Raw genomic sequence first — 18,634 nt, forward strand, 5'->3', positions numbered from 1 at the left:
AAACACCATTTGATGCATAACTTAATTTTTAATGCGGTTCATCAAATTTTATTACATACAACCTCACAGTCAAATTCAGTAAAAACTTCAATTTGATATTGAAGAAATTATTCCATAAAGGAAGATTAGGATAGTTTCCAAAGACATATGTAAAATAGTTTTGGGAACCTTTGAAATCTATATTATAAAAGGCCTGTGGTCCTAACGCTGAAACGACCAAAGACCGGCATGGGTGGGCGGAGCTGCGAGCATGGTGGGGCCATAGGCGGGTGGGCGGAGAGTGTGCGGGTGGGCGGGCACAAGTGGGTGGGGCCGAGCAATTTAGTGTGCTGGGCTTCTAGTATCTTAATAAGTTTCTAAGATACCTGGTCTATTTTCCATTCCACGTTGCTGGTTTCTCAATTGCTTCTTAGGAAAAACAAAACCAACAAAACCCTATCTAATTTTTAAAAAATATATTTTTATTTATTTCAGAGAGAAAGGGAGAGGGAGAGATAGAAACATAAACGATGGGAGAGAAATATTGATCAGCTGCCTCCTGCACACTCCCTACTGGGGATAGAGCTTACAAACCAGGCATGTGCCCTGACCGGGAATGGAACTGTGACCTCCTGGTTCATAAGATGACACTCAAAAACCACCTACCAGGCCAACTAATCTATTGAGGTTTTAGAGTTTAAAATATGCTAATTATGTCAGCATGTTAATTTAAGATAGCAAAATTTTGAAAACCTTTGCTGTTTGAAAGGTACTTATCAAAGTGTTTATTCCAAATGTGTATCCATAATTTCAGTCATATTAAAAAAAACATTTGGGAATTTTTGTTAGTGTTAAGCAACAATACTTAAATCATCACAAAATGTTGGCATTTGAATATGTGAATACATAAAATGAAAAGGTTTTAATTTGCATAAGGGATTGAACTGAATAAGATTAAATGTCAATCTAGAATACTTGGAAGTTTTTCTCATAAGAGATACTGAAAGAAGAAAATAATAGTGGGGTGTTGCAGAAGGCTGGTGGAGGAGGTGGGATTCTGAATAACAATTAGATAAATTAAATTTAGTATAGCTGAGATAAGATGTGTTCCATTATATTGTAGTAGGTGCTGAAATAGGACCTAAATCGCTTAAGTAAACATGACTTTAAGTGCCCACCAGTACCACAAAATAACTAAGACTTCTGTAAAAATACCAAATATTTTACCTGCCCCAAGTAGCCAGACATGTATTCCTTCAGCATACTAGCAGAAGACAGCATGTTTTATAAAGAGTTTGAGTCAGAAAAGCTCTGGATTTAGAAACATCAAGGCCAACTGTGGGCAGGAATGAGGTACTATAATAAAAATAGAGAGGTTAAGAGAAAATTGACAAATTAAACAATAATCCTCCTTAATCTCCTTTCTATGTTACATCTGTAAACATTGTAATATAGGTATATGCCCCAATACAGAATGCTGGAAAATTTTTTTCTGAGGAAGCAAACTTGACTAAGGGAAAACTTACACATACTAATAATAGTAGGGAGTGGCAAAATTTACCCAATTCCTGACCACTGGACAGTGAAATCCATCAGTTGACAAGCCCCACTCATGCACACAGAGATTACAATTAGCATTTTAAAACCTCATTCTAGACAGCAAGAGATCTTTGAGCATTTGAGGAAAGCCTCTAATGTGAAAGTCAGAGACCAAAGTAAAAAGAAAGTAAATAAAAAGTAATTCAGGGAGCATAAAAAATGTCTTGGCAGAAAGAGCATTCAAAAAAATACATAATTATTTTTTCTCAGAAAAATAAGAAAAGATATTCCTTCTATAAAACAAGCACAGGAGGCTATAAAAGAAAATCATTCTGTCAACAAGATTATTAGGCATTAAAAGGATAGGAAAGATTAAAACTTCAAAGAAGAGTTTGAAGGTATAGCCAAGAAAATATTTTAGATGGTAGAATAGAGAGAAAAGGCAAAATAAAGAGTATCAGTCCATGTGGTATAATATTCAAATAATTTTCAAGAACTTCTTGAAATAACTAAGAAAAGAGATGGGATAAAATCATCAAAGAAATACATTTTCTAAATTCCTAGAACTGAAAAACATAAGTACAGATTGAAAAGTCTATTGAGGTCCAGCATAGCAAAATGAAGAAAAGTCCACATATCCTACTTCAAAGTCATGATTGTGAAATTTCAGTACATTGAAGAAAGAAAAGATCCTGAAAGCTTTTGAATGTAAACAAACAAAAGCACCTTGCAAAAGATCAATAATTAGAATGACATTGAATTTCAGGACTGAAGCATTGGGAACTAGAATACAAGGAAGGAATGTTTTACAATTCTGAGAAAAAATTATTTCCAGTTTAGATTTTTATACCTAGAAAAACTATCCATCAGATAAAAGGGTTGCAGATGTTTAATGTCCCCAAAATTTATTCTCACATACCAATTCTCAGAAAGCTCTTAGAGTATGTATTCCACTAAAACAAGAAAGAAAGCTGAGAAAAATATATGGGATCCAAAAGTGAGGGGGATACAAGACATGGAAAAGTAAAAGAAATCCTCAGGATGATGATAAAAGAAGATTCCCAGGATGCCAGCTCTGCAGCAGGCCTAGAAAACAGTCCCGAGTGAAGCAGGAGGAAAGTGACCTCCAGGAGGGACAAATCTCAGAAAAAAACAAAAAGATAAACTATATATGTTTGATATATTTGAACATACACAAAATGTTTTTTTTCCCCCCACAAAGTGTTTGGGGATAAAATGATGCTTGATTCATAGAAATGAACAAAATATGGACAAAAATAAAACAATGTAATAATTAAGTCTAGAGGGGAAAGCATGCAAGATAGGAAAAGTAATCAAAATATTTGATGTACTCCACTGTGAATAATATTTATATAGCAATGATTATGTAAACATTGAATATTTATCTAATAAAAACAAGGTTACTAGTATATACAATTAGTTTGGATAGGGGGATAAACATATATGTGTGTATGTGTGTATATATAAGAGAGTCAAAATTTGTAGGATGTCAATAGTAACTAAAGACAGAAATATTAGAAGAAAGAGTTAAAGAAATTAAAATGGTTATTATTGGGAAAGATCACCATTGCTATAGTCCATACAAGTCAATTTCTGGGGCCCAGAGTAGTAGAATGGAGAAGGATGAAGAGTGACTCTGGAAGAGCAAAGAGAAGATAATCCAGCATACATTGTTCCAGTGAAGAATGGGGGAAATCATAAAGAAAAGGAGCATAAAATGTTAAAATAATCTGAATTCTTTTTTGTTTGGTTGTTTGTTTATTTTGTTGGGGTTTTTTTGTTAATCCTCACCCGAGGATATTTTTCCATTGATTTTCAGGGAGAGTGGAAGAGAGAAAGAAACATTGATGTGAGAGAAACACATAGATTGGTTGCCTCCTGCATGAGTCCTGACCAGGACCCCAGGTCAAGTAGGAGCCTGAAACCAAGGTACATGCCCTTGACCAGAATCAAACCCAGGACACTTTGGTCTGCAGGCTGATGCTCTATCCATGGAGCCAAACCGGCTAGGGCTGAATTCTTAATCCTAGAGGATAAAATAATTGATAATAATTCCAGAATATAATATTTCTAGACTAGAAAACAGTTCTTTAAATGTTTTGGTTTATTTTTTTTTTTAATCTGGAATATAATGAAATGGGCTTTAATTCTGTAGATTAGGTAGCATGATAATCTATGCCAGAAAGATGCATTACACACTTGAATGATTTTTTGGGGAGGTGTTGGGTCTTTTCTCATAATACTGATTACTATCTCTGAGGTTTATTAAAAGCTTTCCCCTCTTAAAGATAAACAATGATATATCCAATACCTTTTGTGCAATTCTAATTTTTTTCCAATGTACAGCCACATTAAGAGCTATTTTGTCTTTTGAGGCATTTGTAATACCATTAAAAATTGTATTTATTCATTTTCTGTTATTATGGAACAAATTGACCACAAACTTAGTGACTTAAGATAACATATTTATGAAGTCACAATTTCCACAGGTCAGGGGTATGGATGGGCATGGCTTTGTTGGCTCATCTGTTCTGGATTTATTAACAAGACTGCAATCAAGGTGTCAGATAGGCTGTGTTCTCATCTTGAGCTCAACTAAGAAGAATCTGTTTCCATGCTCATTCAGGTGTTACCAGAATTTATTTTCTTGTGGCTGCATGACTGAGGGCTCCAGCATTTTTCTAGCTGTTGGCTGGTGGTTGCTCTCAGATCCTGGAGGCTGACTGAAGTTCCTTGCCATGTGGGCTTCCTCAATATGACTGCTTCTTCATCAAGCCAGGAAGAGAAATCGCTAACTTCAGTCAGCTAGGACAGAGTCTTTTTAAATATATTTTTATTGATTTCAGAGAGGGAGAGATAGAAACATCAATGATGAAAGGATCACTGATCAGCTGCCTCCTGCATGCCCCACACTAGGGATTAAGCCCACAACCCGAGCATATGCCCTGATTGGGAATTGAACCTTGACCTCTTGGTTCATAGGTCGAAGCTCAACCACTGAGCCATGCAGGCTGGAGTGCTAGGATGAAGTCTTATATGAAACTAGAGGCCTAGTGCACAAAATTTGTGCATGGGAGGGGTCCCCTCATCCCAGCCTACACCCTCTCCAATCCGGAACCCCTTGGGGGATGTCCAAACGCTGTCAGACATCCCTCTCACAATCCTGGACCGATGGCTCCTAATCGTTCACCTGCCTGCCTGCCTGGTCACCCCTAACTGCTTGACCGCCCCTAACTGCCACCCCCCCCACCACCAGTCTGGTCACTCCTAACTGCCCCCTGCTGCCGGACAGGTTGCCCCCAACTGCCTCATCCCTGTCCGCCTGGTTGCCCCCAACTGCCCCACCCCACCAGCCTAGTCACCTGTCATTGCCCCCATGCCAGGCTAATCACCCCCAACTGTCCGCCCTGCTGGCCTGGTCACCCCTAACTGACCCCCTGCTGGCCTGGTCACCCCTCACGCCCCCCCCACCCCCCGCCAGCCTGGTTGCCCCATGCAGCCTGCTTGTTCAGTCATTTGGTCATCCCTCACTTAACCCCCCTGCCTGCCTGGTCATAGGCAGCCATCTTGTGAGGGCATGGCTGTCAATTTGCATATTATCTCTTTATTATATAAGATAGCATAATCATAGAAATGATAGTTCATCACCATTGCTATATCCTATTTGTTAGAAGTAGTCACAGGTCCTGCCCACACTCAAGAGAGGGGATTACACGAAGGCATGAACATTAGGAGGTGGAAAGTCAGTGTATGGAAAGCATAGGAAAAGTTAACATTTACTAAGCCTTGATGTACAAATGTGGTTTTTAGTGTAATTGTTTTCCTAATCACATATATTTCAAATACTTTAAAGTTCAAAAGTAGTTTATTGCCCTATCTGGTTTGGCTCAGTGGATAGAGTGTCGGCCTGTGGACTGAAGGGTCCCAGGTTCGATTCTGGTCAAGGGCACATGCCCAGGTTCCAGGCTCAATCCTCAGTGTGGGGTGTACAGGAGGCAGCTGATCAATGATTCTCTCTCATCATTGATGTTTCTATCTCTCTCTTCCTCTCCCTCTCTGAAATCAATAAAAATATCTTTTTAAAAAGGTAGTTTATTTACAAAACAACTCATAACACCACTCTGCTCTATTTTCATCGTCCATTTGACTTGCACCGCAATGGAACCCTATTCCATGGTTGTGCATAGTGTTCATCTTATTTCTCATGCCTACCATAGTGCCTGACTGATGGAAGCTGATCAATAAACTATTGGTAATCAAATGAATTCCCTAAAATGTTAAAAAGAAATTAAAAAATCAATTATACATCCACAAATTCTATTCCAGCTCTACACTGTCAGGACCTGCTGTCTCAGAGGTTTAGAATAATAATAAAAACTAAAATTTATTGAGTGCTTATTCTATTCCAGGCACTGGCCAATGTGCTATGTACATTATAACTGCTATTTAATTCTCACGACAACCCTAACAAGGTAATTAAATATTTTAAGAACGATGAGCTCCTTCAAAAATTTTATGGTGATAAGTTTTATAGTCAGAGACTTAAACCTAACATTTCTTCTCTTACAACTTCATTACACTAAACAACTCACTCTTCTGTTTTTTTCCTTTGTAAGGTAATGGTTGCCTAAGCAAATGCTAACCATAATATTAAAACATCATTTTTCCTCTGACCTCAGCTGTTCAACAGGTCTTTGCCCTTTGCACAAAAAGTAACCTTTCATATTTAAACCAGAAATGATTATTTTATGCAGATCTTAAAATGTATTTATAAATAATCATGCATTCAAACATATTAAGTCATTTAGGACTGTAATTAGTCATTGTCAAGTCTTGGCAAACAGCAGGATTCTAATTGGAAAGCAGTGTTTGCCCTACTTGTGCCTCAATGAAACTTTCAGAGAAGGGCAGCATGTGCTTCTTAATCTGTTTTTCTAACAGCTAGTAGCAAATCAATGAAGATGAGGCTGATGGGTATGATAAATTAATATGCACACTGACAACTTATAACCATGCAATTGCTTAGGGAATTACTATGCGACTATATTCAAGTAATTATATGTTTTAAATGATTTATCTCAATTTGTTAACAATACACCCCTAAAATGGAAATAAAAAGAGAGAAAAATGCAAATAGCATGTTATACCAACTTTATGTTGAACTTATTAAGAGGTTGCCCTTTTAATGAAAAATTTAATGAATTAAGAGGTTTGTTATGAATAAGCATTCTTACTACTTGTTAAGTATTTGTCACCGCAGACCTGTCATAGTCATTCTAATTATGATTAATACCTTATCTTGAATTCCATCTTCATTCACATTTCAGTAACAAATGTAACTTCTATTATATCATCAAGGTTCATGAAAACAGGATCATTTGCCTCTGACCTTATATTTTATTCATTTTTACATTCATATTTAACAGATTTCTCTGAAAGTTAACCTTATGAATCTTTTAATTTTTAAAGTGCCTCTTATCCTTGACATGCTTTTCAACCCTTTGTACTGTTTCAAATCATACTTGTGTACTCAAGATAAATGAAAAGTCCTAACATTTTGATTATCCTCGTATATATCTAGAAGCTACTACTTTGAGGCTTTGTTGAAAAATCTTTTTGGTCTGCTATGAGAAGGGCTACTTTAATTTTCTCAAGCATTGCGACTGTACTCAATATGGGAAACCCAGGTGTATGAAGTTTAAAAAATCATGTATTAGAATACAAGGCCAGATTTTTCACTGTAGTCTGTGTATAATAAGTTGTGGTGAATATGAAGGTTTTAGTTGTCCTCCTCCCCCCAACCCAGCCCCCCCTCCCTGTGGTATAATAGAATGTATAATCCATATCAGGTTATGTTGTATGTTACATATCTCTTCTTTATTAGTTCTTTCTCTTCTTCCTTTATACCCTTTCCTCTCTTCTACTTACTTTTCTCTCTTTTCTTCTGTTTTATTCAATTTCTGCCCCCATTTTATTCCCTCTCCTTTTAACTGTTTTTCCATCTTCACTTTCTTTCTTCTCTGCAGTTCTTTGTCCCTATTCTCTCCAGATGTACTATTTTCACCATTTTCATCCTCCTTTTTGTCCTATTTCTCTCTCACCCTCTCCTTTCTAGGCCCATTCATCTCCCTCAAGGAAGTCCATATTCTCCACCTGCATAAAAGGCTATAAGCCATCTTTGCATTAGATTTTTATGGTTTTAAGAGTTCTCAATTATTTACATTACCAGGTGTTAAAAGCTCTAGAAGGAAATAAAAATAATATTACTTCTTTTTCTACCATTTTTATTAGACTATGAGAAAGTCTCTATAAAGTGCTATGGTAACTAATAAACTCACTGGATTCACCATGAAAATTAAGTCAATTAATTCTGGGCAAAAATAATAGTAACAATGGATTATAAGAAAACCAGATCATTTATCAAACATGAAGTCTGCTCTCCTAAGGGCTGGATATTACTGAGGGGCAGCTTCTTTAGCAGGGAGAAGCTCTGTGGTCCCCAGAGCCACTGGATCCTTCTCAATCCTGGTGTTGATGAGGAACACTTCACACACATCATCATCAAGGCATTTGTAGTAAACCAGGTAGCAGGAGCGAAGTGTATGCAAATCAGAGAAATGAACCCTCTCCTGAGGTCTTCCAAATCACTCAATTCTTGAAGCAATTAGCTGATAGTCTATTTCCCCTTAAACTAGATGCATTTACATTTTCTTCATCATTTGAAGCATGTCTTCATACATTTCAGGTTCTCCATTATAAGCAGAGATAAGTACTATGCACTTACTGTTGAATCAAGTGAAATAAAATCAAACACTTGTAGTATGCAATATTCTAATGTTGTAAAGATCTGATGAGTTTTCCTTTTAGAAAAATACCACAAAACAGACTACATTTTAATTATATTTTCTCAGAGGTATCTGGGGGAAGGAAGGTCATGCGTTTAAGAGTGTTTAATGTACTTAAAAATTATATCTTCTAGTAGTCTCCAATCTGATTTAATAGGTCTGATCTTTTGAAATGAATCCTATGTCATATTTATGATGATGTCTTATTCAAGAATGAGGCTAAATCTAATGAGAAGCAATTCCTTTGATGAGAGTGACAATTACATCACTTGAACCAACACATCAACAGCTATCTCTTCTTACTGACAATAAACTTGCTTTGGAAATAAATTTAATGTTTTACTCTCAGGTTTTGGACTGTTTTGTGAACAAGCCAGATCTAAATTAGGTGTGTCCATAATAGTGCAAAACAAATAGAAAATAGAAAATCAAAAGCCAGAGAAAAACCAGAATTTTTCACTCACCATCATTTTCAGCTTCTTTATACACCAAATCTTCCCTCTAAATTCAAGTATGTGAACAAACTAGTAAATATGGAGCCTCTACTACATAGCAGAATGTGTTACAACTGATCTGCTTCATTCAAATCCTTTTACCGGTATAACCTGGAGATATTATCGGTTCAGTTCCAGACCACATCAATAAAGTGAATATTGCAATAAAACGAGTCACACAAATGTTTTGGTTTCCCAGTGCATGTAAAAGTTATGTTTATACTATACTGTGTGCAATGTATTATGTCTAAAAAACAATATACATACATTAAGTTGAAAATACTTTATTGTGCCCGGCCAGCATGGCTCAGTGGTTGAGCGTTTATCTATGAGCCAAGAGGTCATGCTTCCAGTTGCAGGCTTGATCCCCAGTGTGGGGAGTGCAGGAAGCAGCCGATCAGTGATTCTCTCTCATCATTGTTGTTTCTATCTCCCTATCCCTTCCTCTCTGAAATCAATAAAAATATATTTTAAAAAATACTTTATTGCTAAAAAATGCTAATTGGCAAGTCATAATCTTTTTGCTGGTGGAAGATCTTGCCTCAATTTGTAAACAAAACAAAACAAAGTGCAGTATCTATGAAGCACAATAAGATGAGGTATACCTATATTTCTTCTGCAAGTTCTTTGTAAGTAGCTAGTAAATGCTGAAATAGCTAAAGTGTCAAAGGCAAGGAAACATGGCAAAGTTCTATGTGCTTCCTGAACTTCTGACCTAATGCTGTGTAGTCTAAATCTTTAAAGCTTAATAACTGAAAGCCTTAAAAAGGTAACTCTTTTGTTGAGGAAACAGTTAATGGTAAGCAACAATTCACAGTTTTAGCTTGGCTAAGTTGACAGAGTACAAAGTCATCACTGTTGGTAAAATATGTATTAGTAAACAAATAGTAGTGAGACAATTGGCCAGGTCAATATAAATCTTTAAAAAATCCTTACCTAATTTCTAATATCATTATAAATTCTAGATGAACATGTTGAATCACAATGAAAATATGTCCCTCCTAGCTCTAAAGTATTTTGATGTGAAATATGGGGAATTGACTTTTTAAAATTTCTACAAAGATTTTAATAAAACTGCAGAGAACATTACATAAAAGATTTATCTTGTCTAAATACAAACTAGACTTTGCTCGTCTGTCTACATCAATACTTGACAGTCATATACTTGACAGTCGGTGCAAATGTATATTTTGGCCAATTCCACTCAATCTATAAACTTCTTACCAAAGAAAATGAATAGATCATATTTGCTAAATATCCTGCACCCCTTGACACAACACTGCTAAAAAGATGTGGGATTTGTTTCCCTGTGATAGTAAAGGTTTCACAATGAAAGCTTTTGGTCACTTTCCATTTTCTTCACTTAATTAGATTTTTTACTTTATAGAAATGGAAAAAGCCAGCTTTCTGAGATGCATGCCTCATAAATGGTTGTCCCAAAAGACAGACACATCATAAAATATTGTTATATTTTTCTCACACATATTACTTATTTAATGAATCCTGCTATTAATCACTTCTAATTGCCACTGTTAACTAGGCTTATTGTTGTTTCATTTATTTAATAGCATTAATTTAACATAAAAATAAATAATGCAGACTATACCATTTCAAATAAACAATTTTTTCATATTTTTATGCTAAAGTAATGACACGCTTGCGAATACTTCTTTAGTACATGTTATGCTATCATGGTGTTTTTGTTTTTAATCTGGTATAGCTATGTCCTGGGTTGGCACTCTAAAAAGTTGTTCATCCCCTTAGCTATGGTTCTTACATGTCAGTTCAAGGCTCCCAAAGTGCATGTCCCACGGGAGAGAGATCCAGGTAGACAGACACTGCCTTTCCTTTTAGAACTTACCCTTGGAGATCACACCACTTTTGTCCACTCTTTAGAAACCAGTCATTAAGTCTGGACCCACATTCAATGGGAGAATTAGATGCCATCTTTTGTCAAATTGTAAATATTTTTTAAAACTACCACAATGTATGGAGAATACAGTCACTCCCATACAATTCTGCTAGGCACATACATGGGTATAATCTTTTTAGAGAGCAACTTGGAAATATCTATCAAAATAAAAAGTAATTTTATTTTTAGGAGTTTAGGGTATGGGCATACTTGCAAAAATATGCCAAATACATATTCATTAAAGGTTTTCCTACCCCATCACAATTTTTTGCTTTTGAAAATATTCAAAACTACAGAAACCTATTGTGGAAGACTAGAAATGGACACAAATTGTTTGATGGTCTTTCTACTGAGACATGGGGGTCGCTTTCCCCTTCCTTTGAACCTGAGCTATTGTAACTTCTTTGAGCAATAAAGAATGGTGGAAGGTACCCTGTTTCAGTTTTAGACCTAGTTTTTAGTAGACACGCTATTTCTGGTCTGATTTTTTGAAGCCTTGAGCCAACATGTAAATTCAACTACCCTGGTGTACAGACCTGGTGACTACAGGAGAGGGAGAGGATTCCAGCTAAATTCAGCTTTTCACCAATCCCCATCGAGGAATCAGGCAAGTCTTGGATTCTCTGTAACAGCCCACTGATCAGCTGAAAGCCACAGATTGACTGCAGGTAATGCCACATAGAGCAGAACAATCATCCATCCAAGCGCTTCCAAAATTCCTGATTCAGAAAATGGTTAAATATAATAAGCTTTTTTTTTCTAGCTAGTAAGTTTAGGATTTGTTTGTTATAAAGAGGACACCTCTGTACCCTTCACACATATCCATCAACTGTTAACATTTTGCCACATTTGCGTGTACTCTCTTTTTTTTCTCAATCGTTCGAAGGTAACTTGCAAGTACCGTGACATTTCACTGTGGGGGTGGCCTTGTGACTGCTGGGACACTACTCTTTACTAGTGTCCTCAGACATCACCCCACTGGGGAGAGAAAAAACTCCTCATTACTGCCATGTGGGGGTGGAAATCCTGGCTCCCCACTTGGTCTCCACTGACAGAGCAGAGGTGTGGGGAAGGCCTTGTTATCAGCAGTGAGGATGAACGTCCCAGCTCCCCATTGGCAGGGTGTCCAGGTGCCTGGTACAGCCTCACAAGTGTGGAAATCTGGGCTCCCCATTCAAGTCTTTGCTGATGGGGGCAGGGATGGATCACAGTGCTCTCTGTGGGGCTTGGTTGGAGTAGGGTGGTTATTGTCTAAAAGTTTTTGTCTTTCAAGACTGCCCCTTTCCTGGTCTTTTGGGTAGAAAGAGCAGGCTTTGTTGATGCTTTTTGCCCCATCTGTGTCCGTTGGTGTTTCTTGTTTACTGTGTTCTTCTGTTCTAAATCTGGGATGTTTGAGGCAAAACAAAACAAAACAAAGACAAAAATAACAAAAAAACTAACGGGAATTCACTGCTATGTCATTCCATGGGTCCCAAGATCATTAGTTAGTCTGCCTTCTCCCTATTTTTCAGAGTCTTCTTACATTTGCTTATATATTCAGATTTTTGAGTTATACTTAGAGGGAAGAATAGAAAAAAATGTTTACTCCATATTCCTGTAAGCAGAGTTTCTCTATTGAATTTTATCAGAAGCTTTTTCTAAATCTATAGATATGATTTTTCTTTTTGACTTTTTGATGTATTGATTTGACCAGTTGCTGTATTATTACTCATTAACAGATCTTATAAAATAAATACATACTACTAGTTTTTTAAAAATGTACATAATAGATTATATGGATATATGCAAATTGCACAAACTTAAAAAAAGAAATGTGTATTTAAAAGAATAATTATCAGTTATGTATAAAGTAGGTTAGCCCAGCTGGCATGGCTCAGTGGTTGAGTGTTGACCTATGAATCAGGAGGTCACAGTTCAATTCCTGGTCAGGGCACAGCTGGGCTATGGCTAGATCCCCAGTGTGGGGCATGCAGGAGGCAGCCTATCAATGATTCTCTCTCATCATTGATGTTTCTATCTCTCTCCCTTTCCCTTCCTCTCTGAAATCAATAAAAAAAATGTAGTTTATATGAAATATTATTTTCCAGTTCTAAAAATAATTGGCATATATTTCAAAGAGGATTGCTTCTTATCAGATATTTTATACAACAAAGCCAGTTTTTTTCTCCTCTTTTCCCATCAGTTTAAGATTGAATTTAGAAGAAGAATGCCCAGATTATTTGAATACTTGGTTCTTTATGCACAGACAAGGTCCTCATTAAAATGGCAATCTGGCCCTAGCTGGTTTGGCTCAGTGAATAGAGCATTGGCCTGAGGACTGAAGAGTCCTGGGTTTGATTCCGGCCAGGGGCACATGCCCAGGTTTCGAGTTTGAGATCAGGAAGCAGCTGATCAATGATTCTCTCTCATCATTGATTTTTCTATCTCTCTCTCCCTCTCCCTTCCTCTCTGAAATCAATAAAAATACTAGTATACATATTTTTTAAATGGCAATCTGATCCTTACAGTTGTTCAGGACAAAAATCTTGGAGTTCTTGGTTCCTCTCTCTCTTCCTGCTTATCTCTTTAGCTATATATCCATGTATCTTGTTCTCACTTCCTTTAGGTCTTCTCTACCACTGTTACTAGGAAACCCCTGGGTAGGCTCGGGCTGCCTGTCGCTGTGTCCAATAATGAAAGCAAGGTTGAGTCCTATAAGGCGTTTATTGAGAAGGCTAGCCAACCAAGAAGGCAGGCACTTACAAGCATTCAAATCCTGTCTTACAACAAGGTGCAGGGGACAGGATTATATAGGGGAAGGGGCTAGGGTGAGGCTGGGAATGGACGTCAGCTATTATCCTTAGATGTTGATGATATGATGTTTTGACTCCTGGTGGGTCGGCATGACCATGCTTATCAGTTCTGCTTACTGGATTCACAGCTGAGTCACCTCCTTAATCGCTTCACACAGGCCTTGAAAAGGAAACTTAAGAAAAACTTAACCCCTATTCACATATAAGAAGCTTAACCCCCTGTTCACATATGTATATGTGTTCTAAGACTTAAAATAATATGAATATTTTTTCAGATAATTCAGGTGCTCTATCTATCAGATTATAAATCCCCCTATCACCACCACCACCACTCCCAGCCCCCCATATAAAACTCCCACCTCTGCTTTCCCTTTATAACTTACTTTGTTTTATCTTTTCCCCCTGTCTGTACCATTTATCCCTACCTGACATGTTCTATGTCTATTTGTTTTTATCAAACTGTAAGCTGTATCAGGGCAGGAAGTTTATTTTGCTCACTGCTTTATTCTGGATCCCAAAACAACATATTATAGGGACTCGATCAATATTTGTTGGGTGAGTTAATTGATGAAATGATGGAGTTCATTGATACTATGATGTATAAATGACTTTAGTGAAGATAGGCTGGTCTTTGTACTTTTCATTCTAATTTGGCATCCAGATTGCTTCATCATAATGTTTTGAAAGCAAAACTTATGCTTTAACATATATAAAAAATTCCCCAATAAGAGAGAGAAACATTTGTAACAAGTCAACAAAATGAAGGTTTGTCTCCACCTTCATATGGTATGTATTATGGACCATAATTATGGTACATATTATGGACGTATGCAAATGAAGGGCATGGCAAAGGATGTATGGGGAGTTTAATTGCAAGTCACCACTGCACTTGAGTCCAACCTTTCTGCATAGAGCCATTCATCATGAGTGACAGCCAAGAGAAGGAGGAGAAGTAGCAGATTCTTCCACAGATCACTCTCCCCCCTACTCACCTCACCCTGTCATTCAGTTTACAGAGCTCTTTGTTGGCTGCAATCATTCCCAGAGGATGTATTTATCACCATGGAAAAAACACGAATGACATCAGCAGCAGCACTTACAACTCTGTGGCTGATCCAATAAATAATGTGTGCTCAGTGTGTGGAAGTATTGAAGCAGCCCCTTATGTTATCAAGAAACAAGCAAGGTTACCTGGGAGCTGGTTAGACCAGCAGAATCTCAGGTCTCACCCAAGACCTGCATTTTAACAAGAGCTCCGGTGATTGTATGGACATCGAAGTTTGAAAAACACTGGTCTGTGGAAGGTCTGACTAATATCTAAAGCTACTATCTCTTTAGGAGTTGACTTAAGACCATTATAGATCACAAATAGAATTCAACTAATGTGAGAAAATGAAGTTTTTCACTTCTCACCAAGTGGATGTAATGTAAACAGAAACTGAATTAACACTCTGAATTGACCTACATGGGCCCATGGCTTCCAAAAATATATAAACCATTTCAGTTCGTGCAGGATGGGTATTATCATTTCTGTTCTCAATGGAGTAAACTGATGTTCAGAAAAGTGACACAGATAGTAAGTAGAATAAAAATTGTCATAACCAAGTTTTGGACACCACCCCTAATCCCAATCCAATTCTCTTTCACCTCATCATAAAATTTTCAAGGTGGTCTTGCCTGCCTTCCTTCTTCCCTTCCTCTTTCTTTCCTCCCTCCCTCCCTCCCTCCCTCCCTCCCTCCCTCCCTCCCTTTCTTCCTTCCTTCCTTCCTTCCTTCCTTCCTTCCTTCCTTCCTTTTGTTTTTTTCCTTTCGCTCCTTTCTTCCTTCCCTTCACCTCTCCCTCTCTTCCTTCATAAAGGATAATATATAGCTAGTTGAAGCACATTTCCTCCTTCTTGTAACTGAATCCCACCTTCATTCAATGTGGTGCAGTTCTGCACAGATCCATTTTTGATGATTCCTTGCAAATCACTTACTTGAATCTGTATGAAAGGCCTTTCCCTCTGGTGAATGTTCATCATTTGGTTAATGTTATATAGATAGAGACTAAGTGCATATTTGGGATCAGCTAAATGAGTACTCAGCCTTGGAGCAGTTTGTAAGGAGATTCCTAGTTAAGTGGTACCACTTAGCTTTGGCTTATTTCTTAAATAAGGATTAGTGTTCATGAACATTTTTGCTGCTACAAAGAAAAAAATTTAACATCATTTTGGGAGGAGGAGTAACTTGTGAAGATTTGAGAAGAGTGAGGGACATTGCTAGTAGTTCACCTAAAAAGATTTTAAAAGGTAAATAAAAAACAAACAAAGTATCTCTATCTGACTTGATATGGGTGTGATGCAGCAGGTTATTACATGCACACACATAATTTGGTCCTAATACCTACTTAAACATCTCTCCTTGCAGAATTTTGAGACAGATCCTATACATGTTACCCTCTATTCTTGCAGAATCTGTGAAACTGATAATAATAGCAATGAGTGGATTATGTTTCTGTAAACAAAATTATCAGTGATTAAGATATACTATATTTAGATGAACTCTAGGATATCATGATAAGTTTCACTGTTAAACTCTTCCAGCTCTCTTCTGTAGATTCTTTGATGAAAATAATGGAAGAGCTGAGGATTTTTAAAGCTATTTACTTTTCCACAAACCTCACATTAAATACTTGTTGGGGCACACACAAAATGTTATGTATAGTCGGTTGATAGGTTTTTTTTTTAAGTGTCAAAATCAGTACTTTGGGAATCTGAAATCCGATTTGGAAAAAACACAACTTGGTTATCCTCTGTGCTCCCATCAACATACTAGAGAGCTGTAAGTTACAAAATATGGCTCAAGAAATCATAGTTGACGTTCTGTACATGCACAAGTAGGTCTCAAGGGCCCAAGCAATATGTATGGTCTATACATTGGGTACGTCATATGAATTCTCTATATAGTCTGTTTTTCCATCAGCCATATTTCATCAGCAATCATTTAATTGAAAGTTGGAGCACTATAGGAGGTTCATAGCTTACTGCTATTATTTAATATTTGTTTTATGAGCAGCTAGCAAGGGGTTGTGGAAACCAGCAATTTTTCTCTTGGGGAATAGATACAATCAGAACCATCAACCCCAAGCATATATAAAACAGGATCTAAATCACATTTATCTCCCACCAGAGAACCAGAAACACAGTGACTATGTCTCCAGAATTAAAAATTAATAGCCATAAAAGGGGCTATAAAAGAGGTGAAAAGGATGTAGGTTTTGTAACAATATACAAGGAATACCTAGAGGACCATTTATTTGCATTTTGGAGCTGAAGAGTTACAGAAGTGGTCAATTCTGCTTAACAATTTTTAAAATGAAAAATAGTTTATTTTCAAACTTAAACTCAGTTAAACTTTGTTTTGAAGTAAAAGATTTTTAGCCTGAAAATCTAGTTTAACTGACAATAAAATGCAACCAGATAATTGCAAAATCTCTTCATTTCATAATGCTTGAATACTATTTAATTTTGTAATAATGTTACTTTTTGTTCCAATCTTGTGGTTATTTGTAAAATCAAATATTGACTCTTTCTAAGGAAAAACACCCCTTGATCTCAAAATGAAAGTAATATAATTACAATATTTTCTAATTCATTGTGTAATATGTTAGCATAAAGCCACTTATTTATCCATGAAGACATTTTACTATGCTACATTTTTAAAGAAAAAAGACTAGGAATTTTTACCATTGTATTTAACAGGACAATTGCTAAAATTAATTGTATTTCACTGGATAATTCTTTGTATAGCTGCATATGAGAATGATTATACTCTAAATTTTTATATAATTATATGAACATCACACATTTTCTAAGAATTCCTATTTGGGGATCTTAACAAATGTTTGTTGAATGACGCACCCTTATACATTACTCTCCTACCCAAATGAGTACAATGGAAGAACAGTATCCCCACTAGCAGATAACTAGCACAAGAAAACACTCCACTCAGGACCAAAAATTCTTCACAGTCTTCTGGGCATGGTATTATTCAGTGTTGAGAGCAGTAAGCAGGGATGTGCAGATCTCTGAAAAACACAAACCCTGATTTGTAGCATTTGCCCATTAATATGGTGTAAATCAAGCATGTCAAACTCGAGGCCCATGGGCCACATGCAGCCCACAATGAATATTTTTGCAGCCCAGCCAATATGATGGTATGTAAGAAATGTTTTAATAAAAATTTCATAACTTAATTTTTACAATTTCCAGTTATACATAATCCTATATAATAATAGCCAAACATGGTAATTGACCATTCCTTTGCTACGCTTCCCAGTGGCTAATCAGCGAGATATGCAAATTAACCACCAACAAAGATGGTGTCTAATTTGCATACTGCAGGCAGGGTGGGACAGCATGAGCCACCAGCGCCAGCCGCTATCCAGGCCCCCATGGGAGATGCCAGAAGCCGCCTGCTTGCCTCCTGGGACCCAATCCGGTCCCGGACTGCAGGCACGTCAGCCCCGCAAGCCCCAGGAGCCGCCAGATATGGCAGTAACTCTATCAGTAAGCACTCTGAAAGTCAGTGGCATAAATGCACCAATTAAAAGACAGATTATGAGGGTGAATCAAAAACAAAACCCACTTTAAATATAAAGACACATATAGATTAAAAGTAAATGAATTAAGCTGCAGCCTGTTTTGCTCAGTGGATAGAGCATTAGCCCTTAGACTGAAGGGTCCCAGGTTAGATTCCAGTCAAGGGCATGTACCTCAGTTGCTGGCTTGATCCCCAGTCCCTATCAGAGCATGTGCAGGAGGCAACCAATCAATGTGTCCCTCCCTTTCCCTTCACTCTCTCTAAAATTCAATGGAAAAATATCCTTGGGTGAAGATTAACAAAAACAAAGTAAATGGATTAAGTAACATTAAAGAGATTATAAGAAAAATATATTCCAAATTTTGTTAGTTGTAAAATGGTTATGTTTAAATTATTAACACCTAAGAAATTGGGTGAAGGGTACATATAATATGCTGTAATATTTTATAGTTTTTTTTACATGTATGAGAT

The sequence above is a fragment of the Myotis yumanensis genome, unplaced genomic scaffold (assembly GCF_028538775.1).
Source record: "Myotis yumanensis isolate MYYU_CA2020_CCGP unplaced genomic scaffold, mMyoYum1.0.hap1 SCAF_12, whole genome shotgun sequence".
In the NCBI taxonomy this organism is placed as follows: domain Eukaryota; kingdom Metazoa; phylum Chordata; class Mammalia; order Chiroptera; family Vespertilionidae; genus Myotis; species Myotis yumanensis.